At 46.0% G+C, this 8,534-nt stretch overlaps 1 protein-coding gene across 3 annotated transcripts in view; it reads left to right on the top strand.

Moving 5' to 3' along the window:
- Positions 1-3,389: 3,389 nt before the first annotated feature.
- The window catches only part of CPNE1 (copine 1), a 37,111-nt gene continuing 31,966 nt past the window's right edge, over positions 3,390-8,534 (top strand). Inside the window, exon 1 of one of the 3 annotated variants that reach the window (XM_022592555.2) lies at positions 3,390-3,406. The gene's annotated coding sequence lies outside the window, so the exon portion shown is untranslated. The other 2 variants (XM_022592552.3, XM_022592553.3) reach the window with 2 other exon arrangements.

Raw genomic sequence — 8,534 nt, 5'->3', positions numbered from 1 at the left:
GGGGGTCTGCTGGGGGAGAGAACTGGGCTTCTTTTATGGTCTCTTCTGGTCACCCTTGGGCGTCAAGAGCATTTGTCCCTGGGAAGGGGCCCTTGGGGCTTGGGGACCTCCCTGTGGCGCATGGGGCCTTTGAGTGGGGGATGGCCCTCCCCCTTGAGGGAGAGAGGGACAGTCCCGTTTCCAGTGGCCACGTTGCTTGCGGTTGAGACAAGGCCCTAGAGGCTTGGAACATTCCCAACTGAAGAGCCCTGGTTGGCTGCAGTGGAAGCAGGAATGGGCCAGGGCGGCTGTCCCCTTTGGTTGGCTGGGACAAGCCATGGGGGTGCCCGAAATGGACAGCAAGCTAACAACTGCGGTTGCCATATATTGGGCCTGCCGTTTGTTTACCTCTTTCATCTTCCCGTTTAGCCCTTTGGACTCTCGAGGCTTCCTCCCGGTTATTAAAGACCTTGAAGGCCGTATCTAATAGGACGGCAAAGGGAATTTGGGGTCCCTGTTCAAGTTTTTGGAGTTTTGTCTGATATCAGGTGAAGCTTGGCTGGTAAAGTGAACGGCCAGAATAGCTAGTCCCTCTGGACTCTCAGGGTTTAGGTTTGTGTATTTATGCATAGTTTCAGCTAAGCGGGCTTGAAATAAGGTAGGGTTTTCAGAGAAGTCCTGGGTTATTTCATGAAGTTTGTTGTAAGTTACTGGCTTGATGACAGCCTTTTTCATCCCCTCAATTAGGCAGGTAATCATGTAATCTCAGCAGCCTTGTCCTCATGTAGGCCCTGTGTCGGTGGCCTGATATGTCCAATTTGGTTCTGTGTCAGGGACAGCCCCAGGTGGATGGGCATTGTCAGGGGTGCAGGCATGTGCTTCATCTGCCCAAGCCCACCCTAGGGACCAAATACAGGACTTTTCCTCTAGGGTACAACAGGTGGTCAAGACAACATAGATGTCCTGTCAGGTCAGATCGAAAGCCACCGTGAATTCCTCTGAATTCCCGAATAAAATTGGTGGGGTCCTGACCAAAAGATCCCAATTTAGTTTTGATTTGTGACAAGTCAGACATAGGCAAGGGGATGTGAACTTGAATAGTGCCCTTTTCTCCATTGGCCACCTCATGGAGAGGCAAGAGATTTTCAGGGGGTTGAGGGTGTTCAGATATGAGGCACCTGAACGGGGGTGGGAAGGTGAGAGGGTGTCGGGATAGGAAGGGGAATGGTAGGAGGGGAGCGGGTTAAGAGGAGTGCGTGGGAGATTAAAGGAGGGATGTTGGAGAATATCTGTGTCAGGCTTCGAGGGCAGAATTTGGAGAGGCATATGTGACAGGTTTGTCCTAATTTGGGGTTTTGTGACAGGGCCATGAAGGCCTGAATGTAGGGGACCTCAGAGTCCTTCCCGAGTTTTGACAAAAGAGATCAAGCTGCAGGATGGTGTTATAGTTTAGGGACCTGTTGAGAGGCCAGACCTCCTGATCCGGAACCAAATGTCGCAGAGAGTTTGGAAATCAAATTTAATCCAATTTTTTTTTTTTGGCCACACTGTGCGGCTTGTGGGAGGCTTTGGGGATCTTTGTTCCCAGACCAGGGATTGAACCCGGGGCCACAGCAGTGAAAGTGCGAAGTCCTAACCACTGGACTGCCAGGGAACTTCCAAGTCCAATTTTTAAGAATACATCCCAAAGGTGAGTCAGCAAGAATAGAGGGTGTTAGACCCATATTGGACCTTAACCAGGCACAGCGTCTACTGAAAAGGCATCTCTAGAGACTTCCCAGTAGCGCAGTGGATAAGACTCCGCGCTCCCAGTGCCGGGGACCCAGGTTCCAGCGGCAACTAAGGAGCCCACGTGCTACAACTAAGGAGCCAGCGAGCCGCAACTAAGGACCCTGCCTGCTGCAACTAAGACCCGGCACAACCAAATAAATAAATATTAACAAAACAAAACCAAACAACAAAAGGCATCCCTAGAGGAAAACAGGCCTCATGCCCTGTCCGCGAGGGACCTGAGGTTGCACTCTAGACTGGGGCTACCCCCGAACAGAGGACCTCTTGAGGCACCTTCTGTCTGACAGAGGCTTCCTGAGGCCCGGCCGATCACCCCAAGACCAGGAAGGGAAGCGGGTCTCGGGCCAACCCAGAGGGGGAAACTCACTGGTTTTGTGGCGACTCGTTTGAAGTACCTGGAGATGTTGGCGGATCAGGATGCACGGTCGTCAAGGGAGGATGTAAAGAGAAAGGGGATCTCACAGTGTGCCTGGATTCGCCCCAACGAGCTGCTGCTGCCGACTGCGCCAGCCGTTGGAAGTGAGGAGTCCCAAGGCTAGGGCCAAAGGACACTGCCACCCCATCAGGCAGGAATGGTCGCTCAGTATGGGACCGGGTTTTAGGTCTTCGGAAGAGTCGCCTCGGCCAGGACGCTTTAATCCCCGGTCTCCAGGGACCTCAGACCATAGGCAGTGTTGAAGAGGCGAAAAGACCGTTTCCAGAACGTACCCCTTAGGTCGACAGCGAGTCGGAGTCCCGTCCCGCAGGCCTTTACCTCCCGCTGAGGAGTAGCCCAGGCTGGGGACCTTCAATTGCCTGGAGTCAGTAGGCTGATCGCTACGTGGTGGAAGACAGATCGGAAAGGGCAGAGAGAGCACCCTACCCGCCACCAAAATGCCGCGGAGTGTGGTGATGGGGATGGCAACGCGGGCGGTAAAAGAATTTACTGAGCCAGGGACTTCCCTGGCAGTCCAGTGGTTAGGACTCTGCGCTTCCACTGCTGGGGGCAGGGGTTCGATCCCTGGTGGGGGAACTAAGACCCTGCATGCCGTGGTGCGGCAAAAAAAAAAAAGAAAGAAAAAAAAAGGAATTTACTGAGCCAGAAGTGAGGGTACGAGTAGTTCTGGCACACAGGCTTAGCTGCTCCTCAGCATGTGGGATCTTCCCGGACCAGGGATCGAACCCGTGTCCCCTGCATTGGCGGGCGGATTCTTAACCAATGCCCCACCAGGGAAGTCCTGGATTGAAATTTTTAAACGGGAAAAAAAGAATCAGATTTTGGTTCTTCTGTCAGGGCATCATCAGTCGAACTAGGCACCATTTTGTGGTCCATTTAATCCTCAATACAATTCTGCGAGGTAGGCAGTATTTCCCTCCTTTCGCAGAAGCTCGAAGAAGTGAAGCAATTGCACGAAGCCCAACGCCAGATACTGTTCGGATTCCAACAAGCAGCTTCACTCCCTTAAGGCGGAGCTACCAAGCAAAGTCGCCGAGCTCCTCTGCCACAAACACAAGCAACTTCCGGGAGCTACCCGAGAACCTCCGCGCGCTTGCGCCGCCCCACCCCGCCCCGTGACGTCAACCATTCCATCCCGCCCTTTCTGGAACGCGGAGCTGCTGAGCGGGCCGGCGGCCATCTTGTGAAGCGGCTAAAGAGGTGGTGGCTGCTGTGGGCTCCGGGAAGCCGTTCGGGCTGGGGCTACCGACCGCGGGGCGGAGGCACTCGCGCGGGGGGTAACTCGGGTCTGGGTTCGGGTGCCGCGCAGCTTTCCCCGGTAAGACTCCCGCAGCCCCGGAACGGGCGGGGCTGTGCGGGGCTCGAGCCGCCCCTTGGTGGCCCGGGGCGGGGCCTTCGGAGGCCTCGGAGCCCGCCGCAGTGAGCGCCCTACGCTGAAGGGTCGGGGCATGGCTGCGAGGGGCCTGGGGCGCCGCTTGTGCCTCTCGGTCCTGAGAGGGTGCAAGTAGGACACAAGAGAGGAGGAGCCTGCCTACCGAAGAGGGGACGAGGCCGTAGCGAGGACGCCCCCGTGGTCTGAGAGGGAGGAGGCCAGAACTGGGTGGCCCAGCGGCCTGCGAACGAACGGGAACTGCAGTGAAAATACACTACATCCCGAATGAGCAAGATTCTCTATGCCCCCACGTGGGGCAGAGGTTAACTGTGCCCCGAAGTGAGGAGATAATCGTAGTGAGGACACTCCCTCCACCGGAAGTGGAATGGAGGCCCCGGTGGCCTACCAGAAAAAGGGGACTACAGTCTCTGGACACACGTGGGGGGAAGGAGCTGTAGTCGGTGCTCTCCCGTGAGTGTAGGAAGGAAGTCGGAATTGGCCGCCTTCTTGGCCTTAAGGTGGAGGCGGTTGCAGTGAAACACTTCCAAAGCCCAGCGTTGGGGCGGGGCTTACCCTCCGGGGTGTCGTTAATTTGAGAAGCCGGCCCCGGTAGCGTGGCGTGAGTCCGCCTCCCGGGCCTCTTGGTCCCCGAGTAGGGAGGGGGCTGCTAAGAGCATCACCTTTACGCGTCCCTTGGGAGAGAGCCTCCAGCATCGAAGAAGGAGGAGGTCCAATGGGATGTGGAGGCTGGGTGATTTTGATGGAGAGTGAACGGAGTTTCTCTTTTGAAGGCTGGAGATGGTAGTTTTCGGCCACGTGAAGTGGGTGCGAGGGGCTTTGAGAATCTGCAGGTTCATGACGGGGATGGTCACTAGTGCAGGAGGCTTAGCTGCTAGATTGTAAGTGCATGGACTGTATGTGTGCTTCCAATGTGTGATTTATAGTGAAAAATTTGAGCTCCGGTGAGGGTTACTCTCGGTTATTCAGCCCTGAACCTGCCGAGAGTTGTATACTGAAAATAGCAGGCTCCGTAAGAGAGGTTTCTGGACTCTAAAACCCTCCTTGACTCCGGATTCCCAGAGATGACCTAATGTAAATTGGGATAGTTGGCAGGAACCATTTTATATTATTTAAGACTAGGGTGATGCCAGTCAATATAAGCTACTAACAAAAAAAATGTGATTGCAACTGAAGGTTTTGTTGAAGGAGAGACTTGTGACGAGTATTTCTTTTAGAGCTTCTTGCTTGAATGGTTGTAAATGGTATAATTTTTGTAAAATGCAGTACTAGCAACATGAACTGCCTTGGACTTTGTTATCTAGTTTACATTGTTAATGCATTTCAGAGCCTTTGCAGTTGAAGAAAAAAATCCTAGAAGTCTGGACGTATAGGCCGTTCCTGTTGGATTTTGTTTTTCAATTATAGAAATATAATACAAGACTGGTTGTATTTGTTTTTGAAATTTGGTAGTTTTGATAGCGTGGAGGATTCTGGATTTAGTGGAAGGAAATTGTGCTCAGGCATTTTCCAAGAATATTAAAACAATTGGGAAGAACTGTTACAGGTGGTTAAAAAAATTTATGGTAATTAATATTTGAAGAAAAATGTTTGGCGTGTTTATATAAAAGTTGAGGATGTGCTTGGTATTATTACTGGAAAAAAATGACGCAGGGAATGCATTTTTATATCATTTATATGCTTGATTATTATTTTGTTTATGGATTGTGATGCATAATTTCAATTTTTCTTATGTTCATATCTGTTAGGTGAAAAATGTGAAGCTTTAGAAACCATTGTGGTAGTTACTTGGAACATACTGTTATGTGCTAATACCAGAAAACTTCAGGCTTCTTTCACTTTCTTTGACATACCAAATGACTTGATTTTTGCGTGAGTTTGGGGGTTGTTGGTACAATCTGTAGATGTGAAACTTGATTTTGTGGGCCAGTGTGTTCCAGGTGCTGAAATCCACAGACAACGTTCATGCTGTTTTTATTCCATTTTGTAGATAGTCACTCCATCATTTCAGTTGAATATTTTCTTCTGTAGATGAGGTAGGAAGAACTGTCAGTAACCGTTGCACAAAAGATGTTTTTAGATATCCCTCCCTAAAATGCAGGGACTGTCATCCATTTCTGTAATCTTCTGCCTGGCCCATAACTGCTTGATGAATATTTGTGAATAAGTGAATATTGTTAAGTGTTTTAGGTCAACTAAGAAAAATCACTCAATCTTTAGTTTTATCAGATTTTACTACCACCACACATATACATTTTGGTTTGCGCAGAGTTTAGTTCATTAAGTTTAAAGCCTTAAAACCAGTAGTGAGGGTGAATGTGGTTGGCTAGGTTAGAAGAAATATTGTTTCTTTGAAGTTTAAAGCAAGTAAGATAACGAACATTTTTGTTGGCATTTGGGGGGATTGAAAAATAACTTAATATTGTAGTGTTTTTGGCAAGAGAATAAATATCTTATTTAGAAATGTCTTTTGATTTGCTGTCTTTGAATACTGACTGGAGGTTAATGGGAAAGTTGAGTAACATGCTATCAAAGGTTTATATCTCCCTCAGTGTCAGAAGAATTGTTTTATTAAGAATGGTCCCAGAACCTGAAATGTGTTCCATTTGGGGATGGGGACAAAATCAAGTTGATGAAGCTGTGTTTTTTTCTATAATGCATACCATAATATGATTATGCTGTTTGTAGCATTGTGCCCATTATGATTGGTTCCCTGTTGCTCATCTCTGTGGTGAACATTTGAAGGGTGATTGTTTCTTTTGAATCTGAAGAACTTAGGTCTGCTGTACCCTGGTTCTTGTTGATCAAAGACTTACTATTGAACAAAGTTAAAATTCACTTTTGGATGTTTATTATCAAATGAAGAGTGGAAATGGTCAAGTTCTGATTTTTGCCTTGGCTTCCTGGTAAAGAGGATTGTTGTCAGACATTATCCTGCAATTCCAAGTTTCTGGAATGGCTAGTATTTAAGAAAATCTGTCTTGTCATAATAATATGCTAAACTTTTGTAGTAGTTTTTTGTAATTGTGCATACATCTGGAATTTGCAAGAAACAAAGCCATTATGTGGCTTAATTCTCAAGATAAAGTGCAAAAGTATACTAAAGCTTCTTGTCTTAGATCTTCTGAAGTACATCAATGGATTTAATGGCAAATCAAGCCCATTTTCTCTTTCCGTTATGCTCTCTGAATAGGTAAAACATGTATTTTAGGTGTTTTGTTGCTTAGGATTGTTTCAGTCTTATCTTTCTAAAACTCACCAAAGTTTAGAGGTGACTGGAGTGAATTTTTAAAAGTCACTGGAGCGACTGGTATCCTACATTCAGTTGCTAGCTGACAGAACGCAGGAATAAGTAGGTTCCTGGAAAATAGTGATACTTCTATTAAATTATTGTGCCCCTTTCGTTGAAACAAAATACTTCTGTTGAAAACAAAAGTATTTGAGTTCTCAATTTCTATTTGAAGGAAGAGCCATAACACCAAGAGTTGTGAAGTTCTGGCTGCTAACCTGAGCTTTCTGTGTACTTTCCTTTGGCATGGGGTGAGGTGTATCTTCCCTTGTGCTGAAATAGAAAAGATTAACAAATTTATGAATAGATTGATTTTGTACTTTAAATTGAATGAGTTGAACTAGGGATTTGCTGAATTCAGCTGGGCCTTTCACCTTTTCTCCTTGTTCAGTAATTTCTGGCAACCCTGTAAACATTTTAGGGAATAGACCTAGAATGTTTTCTTTGGGCTTAACTGGCTGACCCCAAACTTGTTCCTCTCCAGTGGACATATGGTACCTTCTTGGATCTGGAAGGAAAGGGGCTGAGGAACCTGTTTCCCTTACTTTCAGGCCATGCGTCCTGACCCCACACCAGAACTTTTGAATTGGAATCTTCAGTAGGAGTCATCACAAGTGTTTAACTAAAAAATTACCCTGATTCTGAGGCTCACAGAGTTAAACTTGTACATTTAGAAAAAAAATATTGCAATAATTCATGCTCTTCCCTGTTGAGTGTAAACTTTATGTAAAGCAAGCTTTTTTCTGTTTTACATTTCCCTTTGTGACCCGTTAGATAAACTACTAGATGTGGCTTGTTTTTAAATGAAGGCTTAAAATTCTAGATTTAATTTAATTTAAATTCTAGATTTAATTTAATTAATCGATCTAGAGGATCGATTGTACATTTAAAAGATTAACACAATGCTCTGGGCTTCTGAAGGTGTTGCTTATGACATACAGCATAGCTTTTTGTGGCAAAACAATCTCACTGTTCTTTAGTAACTTGAGTGGTTGTCCAGGTGATGTTTAGCTTGTTCTTTAGAAGAAGTTTGGAGTAATGCTAAAACGTTTGAATATGTCTTTCTGGTGATGAATATTAAGCTCAATGGTGGTATCTTGATCTTGAAAGATAGTTAAAAATAAGCATCATCATTCTAAGTAGGTGTCTATGGGTAATCTTATACCTAACAGTGACAATTTTCTTCTACTCTTTTGAATATAGTTGTCTAATCATTTGGTCATATAAATTGCTTGTAAATTGTTCATAACTTCACTAGTTTGGGAGAAATTCCAGTGAAAGATGAGTGACCTATTTTTACTTTGGAAGGACTCTTAATATGCCGGACTTTTTTTTTTTTTTTTTTAACAAGTTTCTTGGAACCATTTTGGTGTTAGAAGAAAAAGCACTCTTCCTTAATATATTGAACTCTAGTGGTTTTAACCAGGAATTAGTCCTTATAGGCCAGACCTTTCACTTCACTTATGTTTTTTTTGTTGTTTGATTGCTATTTTGGTGCAAAGGAAAATATGTTGAAAGAGTAATTGCAGTAATTTCCATGAATATCCTTGAATTGATGACTTAATTTGTCCAGGAACTGTTACTATGTGAACTTGTGCTTTTTCATCAAAAATTTGGTGGGAACCTGAGGAAATAGGTCGCCGTTGGAC

The sequence above is a fragment of the Delphinapterus leucas genome, chromosome 15 (assembly GCF_059928025.1).
Source record: "Delphinapterus leucas isolate spDelLeu-1000000601 "Yukka" chromosome 15, BTC_Dleu_Yukka2, whole genome shotgun sequence".
Taxonomy (NCBI): Eukaryota; Metazoa; Chordata; class Mammalia; order Artiodactyla; family Monodontidae; genus Delphinapterus; species Delphinapterus leucas.
The sequence above is the reverse complement of the archived record's forward strand: the minus strand, read 5'-3'. Positions and strand labels throughout refer to the sequence as shown.